Raw genomic sequence first — 7,850 nt, 5'->3', positions numbered from 1 at the left:
ATAAACACTTGAGCAATGGGGAACAGACCCCACGCTTGTATAACTCCCCTTCTATTATGACATATGGTCGAGCTCTTGCTTCTATTCTCCTGTTATAAGCTTCGTCGTCTGAAAGAAAATTACCCTGAAGGAAAGAGATGATCTCAGTTCTCCAATCTTCGCTATAAACAGGGGATATATTAAGGATTGCTCTTTCAAGAAGCTCGACCGAAGGTGCTTTTATTGTTTCGAAAAATACTTCCGAAGGTATAGGCAGCCCCTGGGCTGCTGACTTGGCCAATAGACCAGCATATTCATTTTCTCCACGAGGAATATTTTTGACAGAGAAACCTTCGAAGGAAGCCTCAATCCTTCGGACTGTATCTAGATATTTTTCAAGCTTCGGGTCTCTTGCTTTATAGCTCTTGTCAACATAACCAGAAATAACTTGGGAATCAGTTTTAAGAATGGCCCTTCTGATTCCCATTGCCTTTAACTTCCGAAGACCCAAAAGCAAAGCTTCGTACTCAACAATATTATTTGTGCAACTGAAATTGAGTCTTGCCGCATAACAGGTTTTAACTTTAGAAGGTGAAACCAACACAGCAGCTGCTCCTGCTCCGAAGGTTCCCCAAGACCCATCGCAAAACACTGTCCATGTTTCGGCATCTTTATTCGTTTCTTCCTCCTGAGCCCCTGGCGTCCAGTCAGCAATGAAGTCTACCAACGCTTGAGACTGAATCGAAGATCTATGAACATAATCAATACAAAATTCATTGAGCTCTGCAGCCCATTTTCCAATCCTTCCAGTAGCTTCTCGATTTCTCATAATATCCTTCAAAGGTTGTGAAGAAGGAACAATTATGTTATAAGCTTGAAAATAATGCCGAAGCTTCCTGGAGGCCATCAAAACAGCATACAGTACTTTCTCCAATTCTGTATAATTTTTCTTTGATAAACTAAGAACTTCGGATACGAAATATATTGGAGCCTGTTTCTTGACTTGGCCTTCAAGCTTCTCCTGGACAAGTGCTGCACTTACCGCTGAGTGCGAAGCTGCCACATATAATAACAAAGGAGCCCCTGGCGTTGGTGGACTTAATGTTGTTAGATCTATCAAATATTGCTTCAGCTCTTCGAAGGCTTTCTGCTGGATTGGTCCCCATTGAAAGACTTCGGCTGACTTCAACACTTCGAAGAATGGTAAGTTTCTCTCTGCTGATCTGGATATGAATCTGTTGAGAGATGCCAGCCTTCCTGTCAATCTTTGAGCCCCCTTTTTTGTACTTGGTGGTTCCATTCGAAGTATAGCTTCGATTTTGCTTGGATTAGCCTCAATTCCCTTTGTCGAAACTAGGCAACCAAGAAATTTCCCCTTCTTTACTCCGAAGACACATTTTTCTAGATTCAGCTTTAAACCAGCCTGTCTAAAATTAGCGAAGGTCTCCTGTAAATCAGCAATGTGATTATCTTGCTTCGTGCTTTTTACAATGATATCATCAACATAAGTTAGCACATTCCTGCCTATCTGAGAATGGAGGACCTTCGCTGTCATTCTGCTAAAACTTCCTCCGACATTCTTAAGTCCCTCAGGCATCCGGAGGTAACAATATGTTCCACTGGGGGTTATGAAGCTGGTTTTTGGTTCATCCTCCTTCTTCATCCAGATTTGATGATAGCCTGAATAGCAATCCAGCAGACTCATAAGCTCTGATGAAGCTGCTGCATCGACTAAGGAATCTATCCTTGGCAATGGAAACTCGTCCTTCGGACAGGCCTTGTTGAGATCAGTAAAATCGATACACATTCTCCATTTACCGTTGGCCTTCTTTACCATAACAGTGTTAGCCAGCCATTCTGGATATTTTACCTCTCTGATAACTCCAGCACTGAGAAGTCTTTTCACTTCGTTGCGAGCCCCTTCGGCCTTGTCGTCAGACATCTTCCGAAGCCTTTGCTTTCTTGGTCTGAAGGATGGATCAACATTGAGCGAGTGCTCAATGACATCCCTGTTTACTCCGCAAAGATCATTAGCTGACAAAGCAAAAACATCTTTGTTGTTGAACAAAAACCTTATCAAGGTTTTCTCCTACTCTTCGGACAGTTGAGATCCCAGTAGCACCTTCTGTTCTGCTATATCCTCACATAAGAGCATGGGCTTCGGCTGATCAGCCGAAGCAGCTTTTTCCCTTCTGAACTTGTATTGCTCACATGCTTCAGCTCCATCTATGTTATGGATTGCTTTCGAGTCTGTCCAATTTCCTTCGGCCCTTCTGGCAGCTTCCTGACTTCCATGAATAGCAATGGGCCCTTGGTCCGAAGGTATCTTCATGCAAAGATAAGCTGGATGAAGAATTGCTTCGAAGGCTTTGAGAGTACCACGACCAATGATTGCATTGTAAGGGTATTCCATGTCAACAATATCAAACACAACTTGTTCAGTCCTTGTGTTGTTGATAAATCCGAAGGTTATTGGCATTGAGATTTTGCCGAGTGCTACAATCTGCCTTCCTCCGAAGCCGCAAAGGGGATGTGTGGCATCAAGAATTTTATCTTCGGGCTCTTGCATCTGTCTGAAGGCCTTAGCAAATATGATATCAGCTGCACTTCCTGTATCAACCAAAACATTGTGGACCAGAAATCCTTTGATAACACAAGAGATAACCATTGCATCATTTTGTGGGTAATCCTTGAGTTGAAGATCCTCTTGGGAGAAGGTAATAGGAATGTGAGACCATCTTGACTTGATGAAGGGTCCCTGCACCCCGACGTGTTGTACCCTTCTCTGTGCCTCCTTCTTCTGCTTCTTGTTGGCTGGCTCTGAGCATGAACCGCCTGTTATCGGGAGTACCAGCTTCGGAGCCGAAGCAGCTCCAGTTTGAATGTTGAACGAAGCCATCAGCTCAAAAAAGTGGAAGTGAGTTCACCGGAGGTGGGCGCCAATGTTGGGGACTTGTTCTCAAATGCTATGAATTAAGAACAAGGCAACACAAAATGTTAAATATTAATGTCCTTCGTCCGCTGAAACATTATTTCCCCAGGGATATAATGAACTTCGGACGAAAGTTATAATGACACAATTACGAAGATTATATCTTCGTAATTGAACTCTCAAAGATAATATAAAATAACACTAGACATAAAGCATTAAAGACAAGTAAATTAGAAGTAAACAACATCATTTACATATTATATAAACTTAAGATATTCAAATATAATGTTTAGGTACATTTATACCTCTGTCTTGGCAAAGGATAATTTCCGAATGACGTGATTGCAATTACAGGAATCCGTGAACAGTAAAGGAATACTGTTAACTATTTATAGGCATAGGACACAGCCTGTGAGCAATTACAATCATACCCCTCATAAAAGTTTACAACAACGACTCAAACTCTTATGGGCTAAAAGGTCATTCTATCTTTAAGTCGGTTTGTAATTCCGAAGCTTCATGAACGGCACCCTTCGGCATCACGTACAGACAGCTTCAGCCGAAGCTGTTTCTTCCTGCAGGACCTTCGGCGACGAAGCATGGTCCCAACAGTACTACACAATACAAAATAAATATATAAATAAATAAATCCATTGCATACTGGCATGTTCAATTTGTACATTAATCTAAGTACAAGTTCACAACAAATTTCGGATTTAAATTTGAGATTCAAAAATAGAAATGAAAAGAAAACCGAAAGGAAAAAGAAAAACAGAAAGAAAAAGAGGATGGCCTGTGGGACCAAATTTCCCAAATCGGCCCACTACGGCCCAACTCACGTGCGCGCTCTAGCCACCAAAGCCCTGCGCCGATGGCTGGGCCCGTGATGTCGGCCACTCGCCCTCGCGTGCACCGGATGTGAGTATGACGATTGGGCCTCGCCTTGTCAGCGACTGCTCGTCCACATCGCTTGCCCGCACCACAACTCGCTGGCATGTGGACCCCTCGAGCTTAGCCACTGGCACGTGGGCCCAAAGATGCAGCTACATCGTTATCCCTTCGCCGCAACAGCCAACTCCGGAATCCGTGGCAAGAATCTCGCCGTGGGCCGCTCGGCACCAGCTGGCGTTAGTTCGCCCCACTAGCCAATTCTTGGACTACAAGTACCCGGGGCACTGCACCCTCCGAGTCCCTATTGTGCTGCGACCAAGCCTTCATCACCATCGTAGGGGAGGGATAGAGTTGAGCGCCGCCATGGGGGAGAGGAACTCGATTCACCGACCACCGCGTCTCGGGGTTGTGCCTTGGGGTTGTCCCCGGCTATAGGGTGGAAGGGTGAAGCCGTGCCGCTCGGGATTCATGACTGGTACCATCGTAATTCCTCGCCATGGAAGATCGTCGCCGCGGATCCGCCCTTCGCAGTGAGCCATTGTACCTCCGACACTAACCTCGGTGAGCATGCCCCCTATCGCTTCGCACTGTCATCCTCTACGTGTACCATAGGGCGGATTGGAGGATAGCCGTAGGAATCGTCGGGCGCGCGTTGTTCGGCCATGGCGCCGCCGTGCTGTGCAGTAGCGTCGCCGTGCCCTGCGTCGGGGGGGGGGGGGGGGAGGGCGATCCCTCTTCCGTCCATCCGAGATTGGACGATATGGATTAGAGTATGGAAAACGATTGGGTTGAATAGATCAAGGGACGTCCGTTAAGTGGTCGATGGTCTTGATTAGATCGCGAGCGCATTAAATCCTATTCTTGGATCGCTGATCCAACAGTCCATCCAGCGTACTGGTTCGGTTATTAACAGATCAGATTTGGGTCGTTCGTCTCTGATCGGACGGCCGAGAACCCACCATACCCCTTCGCCGTGCCATTCTTACTTAAGAGCTCCTCTGTTTTCTTAGTATCAACCCGCAATCCCGAGTAGTTGAAAGACCATTACGCAGAGGCCCTGGAATTTATAGATTGACCCCTGCACTTCTCAGAAATTGTGTGCGCAGTCCAGAACTTGAAGGAATTTAATAAATGAATATAGAAAATGAATTTCTAGTGTAAAAATAATCCAGAACTTGTTTAATTCATAGAAAATCCATTTTAACTCCTTTTTAATCCATTTTAGTTGCAATAATTTTGTATTAATATTGTTTATCACTTGGTAGTTCTGTTTAACTATGAACCATAGATTAAAATTATCCACTTGATTTATTCTTTACTAAGCACTTAATAACTTCGGAAAATCATAACTCAAAAACCTTAACTCTGAATTTAGTGATTCTCGAACCTATGATCTCGTTACGATGCGTAGATTATTATCATGTATTTTGTACTCATGTTTGGTGTGATGTTAATTTCTCTTATACCATGCTTGTTTGTATTGCTACGAGTAAACGAGCAAGTGACCGAGGACCCAAGTGTTCAGTAGGAGGAAATTGCTGTGCAGGAGTTCGTTGAAGGTAAGTTGTGCCCTTGATCACTTCTATTTACCCAATAATGTTCCTGTTAATCATTACGATCTGCATAGGTTAATTTTTATGGGACCCAATAGGTCACCCAGTTTGGCTATCTTTATACCTTGTTTACCACTGAACTTTTGGATAGTACCTGCTATTGCTTTATGTGGTTTTGGGTGTTAAGATACACATTATTCATGATCATGCTTTTATTATCAATTATTATTTACTGTTCTTGACGAGATCATTATGTTAATTAGAACATGGAGAACCACCCAGGAAAACAGTGCTACCATAAACAAGTTGTCAACTACAAAGTTGAATAACTTTTGAAGTTCTACAGCTTTTATTTTGACACTTTTTTCATGCGAGGTAGTTTGCAAAATATGAATTTTAAATTTGACATACTTAGATTCATTTTTTTAGAACCGAAACGAGTTCAAATAAAAAAGTTGTCAACTACAAAGTTTCATAACTTTTAGAGATCTATAACTTTTATTTTGGTAGTTTTGTCATACGAGGTTGTTTGAAAAACTCAAAAAATTAAGGATAAAAATGATTTCTAGTGGCGGTTCCTTAAGAAAACCGCCACTACAAATCATGGATTTTTATAGGCGGTTTTCTTAAGGACCCGCCTGTAGAAATACAATTTCTAGTGGCGATTTTCTTAAGGAACCGCCATTAAAAATAGAACAGTCGGTTGATAAACGAATCCGTCTGTAAAAATATATCGTCCCGCAGGCTTTGAGCCTTTTTCTACTAGTGGTGATATGGGACGCCCTTGGCTGACTAATTAGGAAAGCTAGTGGATGACTACCTTCCCCGAAAGGGCAAGGGCAGTAGGGGAGTGGTGGTGTAGGGAGGTTCTCGGGTTGATTTTGCTGCGATGGCGGTTAGACAGGGGATTCCTGCATTGCGCTCCTTAGAAACTGTAGCAGTTTTTCTGAAGCTAGTGGATCTTTGTAAAGGCCTCGTAGTGTTACCCTGCCTTGCTTCCTTGGTAGAGGTGTATGAGATTCATGACCCTTGGCAGATGGGTAACATGACTTGTGGGTAAAGATGTGCAACCTCTGCAGAGTGTAAAACTAGTATATCAGTCGTGCTCACAGTAATGAGCGGCTCGGACCCTCACATGAGTAACTTATGAAATTAAATTCAATTTGTCATTTGCATCGCATTGTGGTTTATTATTAATTTTATCTATTATTGCTCTGGTTTGGTATTTACTTACATTTAGTAACTGCTAATAAAATTTGACCAACTTATTAAAAGCAATGCTCAGCTTTAACCATTATTTGTTGATCAGCCTTACACTTCACATGAGCTCCCACCTTTGGTGAGTTTATGCACATTATTCCCCATAACTTGTTGAGCTATGATCTTTTGTGAGCTCACTCTTGCGATATATAACCCCCCGCAGGAGAAGAACAGTTGGTCCAAGAGGAGGCCTACAACGAGGAGTATGGGCTTATCTAGGTGGCGTCTCCCAGTCAGCTTGATGGCGCCAAGGAATAATTATTTAGTTCATTTTATTGTTATCATCTATTTTTGTAATACTTTCGCTATGTAATAATGATACTTGTGACATTTATCTCTATACACTTTGTCATTATATGTGATGTTCTTCTTTGGCGCACATATGAGACGCACCCGGCTTTATCACTTAAATCCGGGTGTGACATTGAGCACTTGGAGATGTGTATAACCTTCCTTGGTAGATTACTTCAGCTCCCACGCCCTCAAATGCCTAGTTGGGTGAAGTATATATTGGCCCCAACTCGAATATAACCGTTGGAAAGCAGTTCTGCAGCTTTCTGCAGCGCACCGGACAGGTGCACCGGACATGCCAAGTGTAATAGACGTTAAAGGTAGCCGTTGGAGCTTCCAAAGATGGCGCACCGGTCAGCCCATGCAGAACAGAATTACTTGTCGTATTTTGGCCATAACTTTTAGCTCCGAACTACGATTTTGATGATCTTGTACTTTTTGGAAAGCTTATAAAATCATATATCCCAGAGTTGAAGCCATATCATTTTGAGTAATTTGTCACACCGTACAGTCTGGTGCAACACAGCTCCTGTGCTGCTATAGTTTTTTCAGCACTTCCAACTCTGAATTGTTGGCATAACTTTTAGCTCTGAACTCCGATTTTGATGATCTTGGACATTTTGGAAAGCTTACAAATCATCTAAAATCCATACCACTCTGAGTAGATTTGATGTCGTGAAACACTTTCAATTCAATCAGCCATTTCTCTCAACTTTGTCAACTTCACTTTTGTTTTGGCTTTGGACCCCCTTCTACTCCTTTATGTGTTGGACTCTTAGCATGTATTCAATACAACTTTGTAATGTCTTTTATTGGTCTTATAATATCTTCTTTGATGTGTTGCTTCCTCAGTGCCTCAGTCCAAGTCACTTTTGCATCTTGTGAACTACAAACACAAACACTAGCAAACACATTAGTCCACATGTTATGTTGATCATCAAACA

At 42.7% G+C, this 7,850-nt stretch overlaps 1 long non-coding RNA gene across 1 annotated transcript; it reads left to right on the top strand.

The window, feature by feature from the left end:
- Positions 1-4,107: 4,107 nt before the first annotated feature.
- LOC103643136 (uncharacterized) lies at positions 4,108-6,981 on the top strand. Its single transcript, XR_560816.3, has 2 exons — positions 4,108-5,361; positions 6,779-6,981. It is a non-coding gene; the product is annotated as an uncharacterized lncRNA (long non-coding RNA).
- The last annotated feature ends 869 nt before the right edge of the window (positions 6,982-7,850 follow it).

The sequence above is a fragment of the Zea mays genome, chromosome 1 (genome assembly GCF_902167145.1).
Source record: "Zea mays cultivar B73 chromosome 1, Zm-B73-REFERENCE-NAM-5.0, whole genome shotgun sequence".
NCBI classification, from domain to species: Eukaryota; Viridiplantae; Streptophyta; class Magnoliopsida; order Poales; family Poaceae; genus Zea; species Zea mays.
This window is presented reverse-complemented; position numbering and strand designations above follow the sequence as displayed.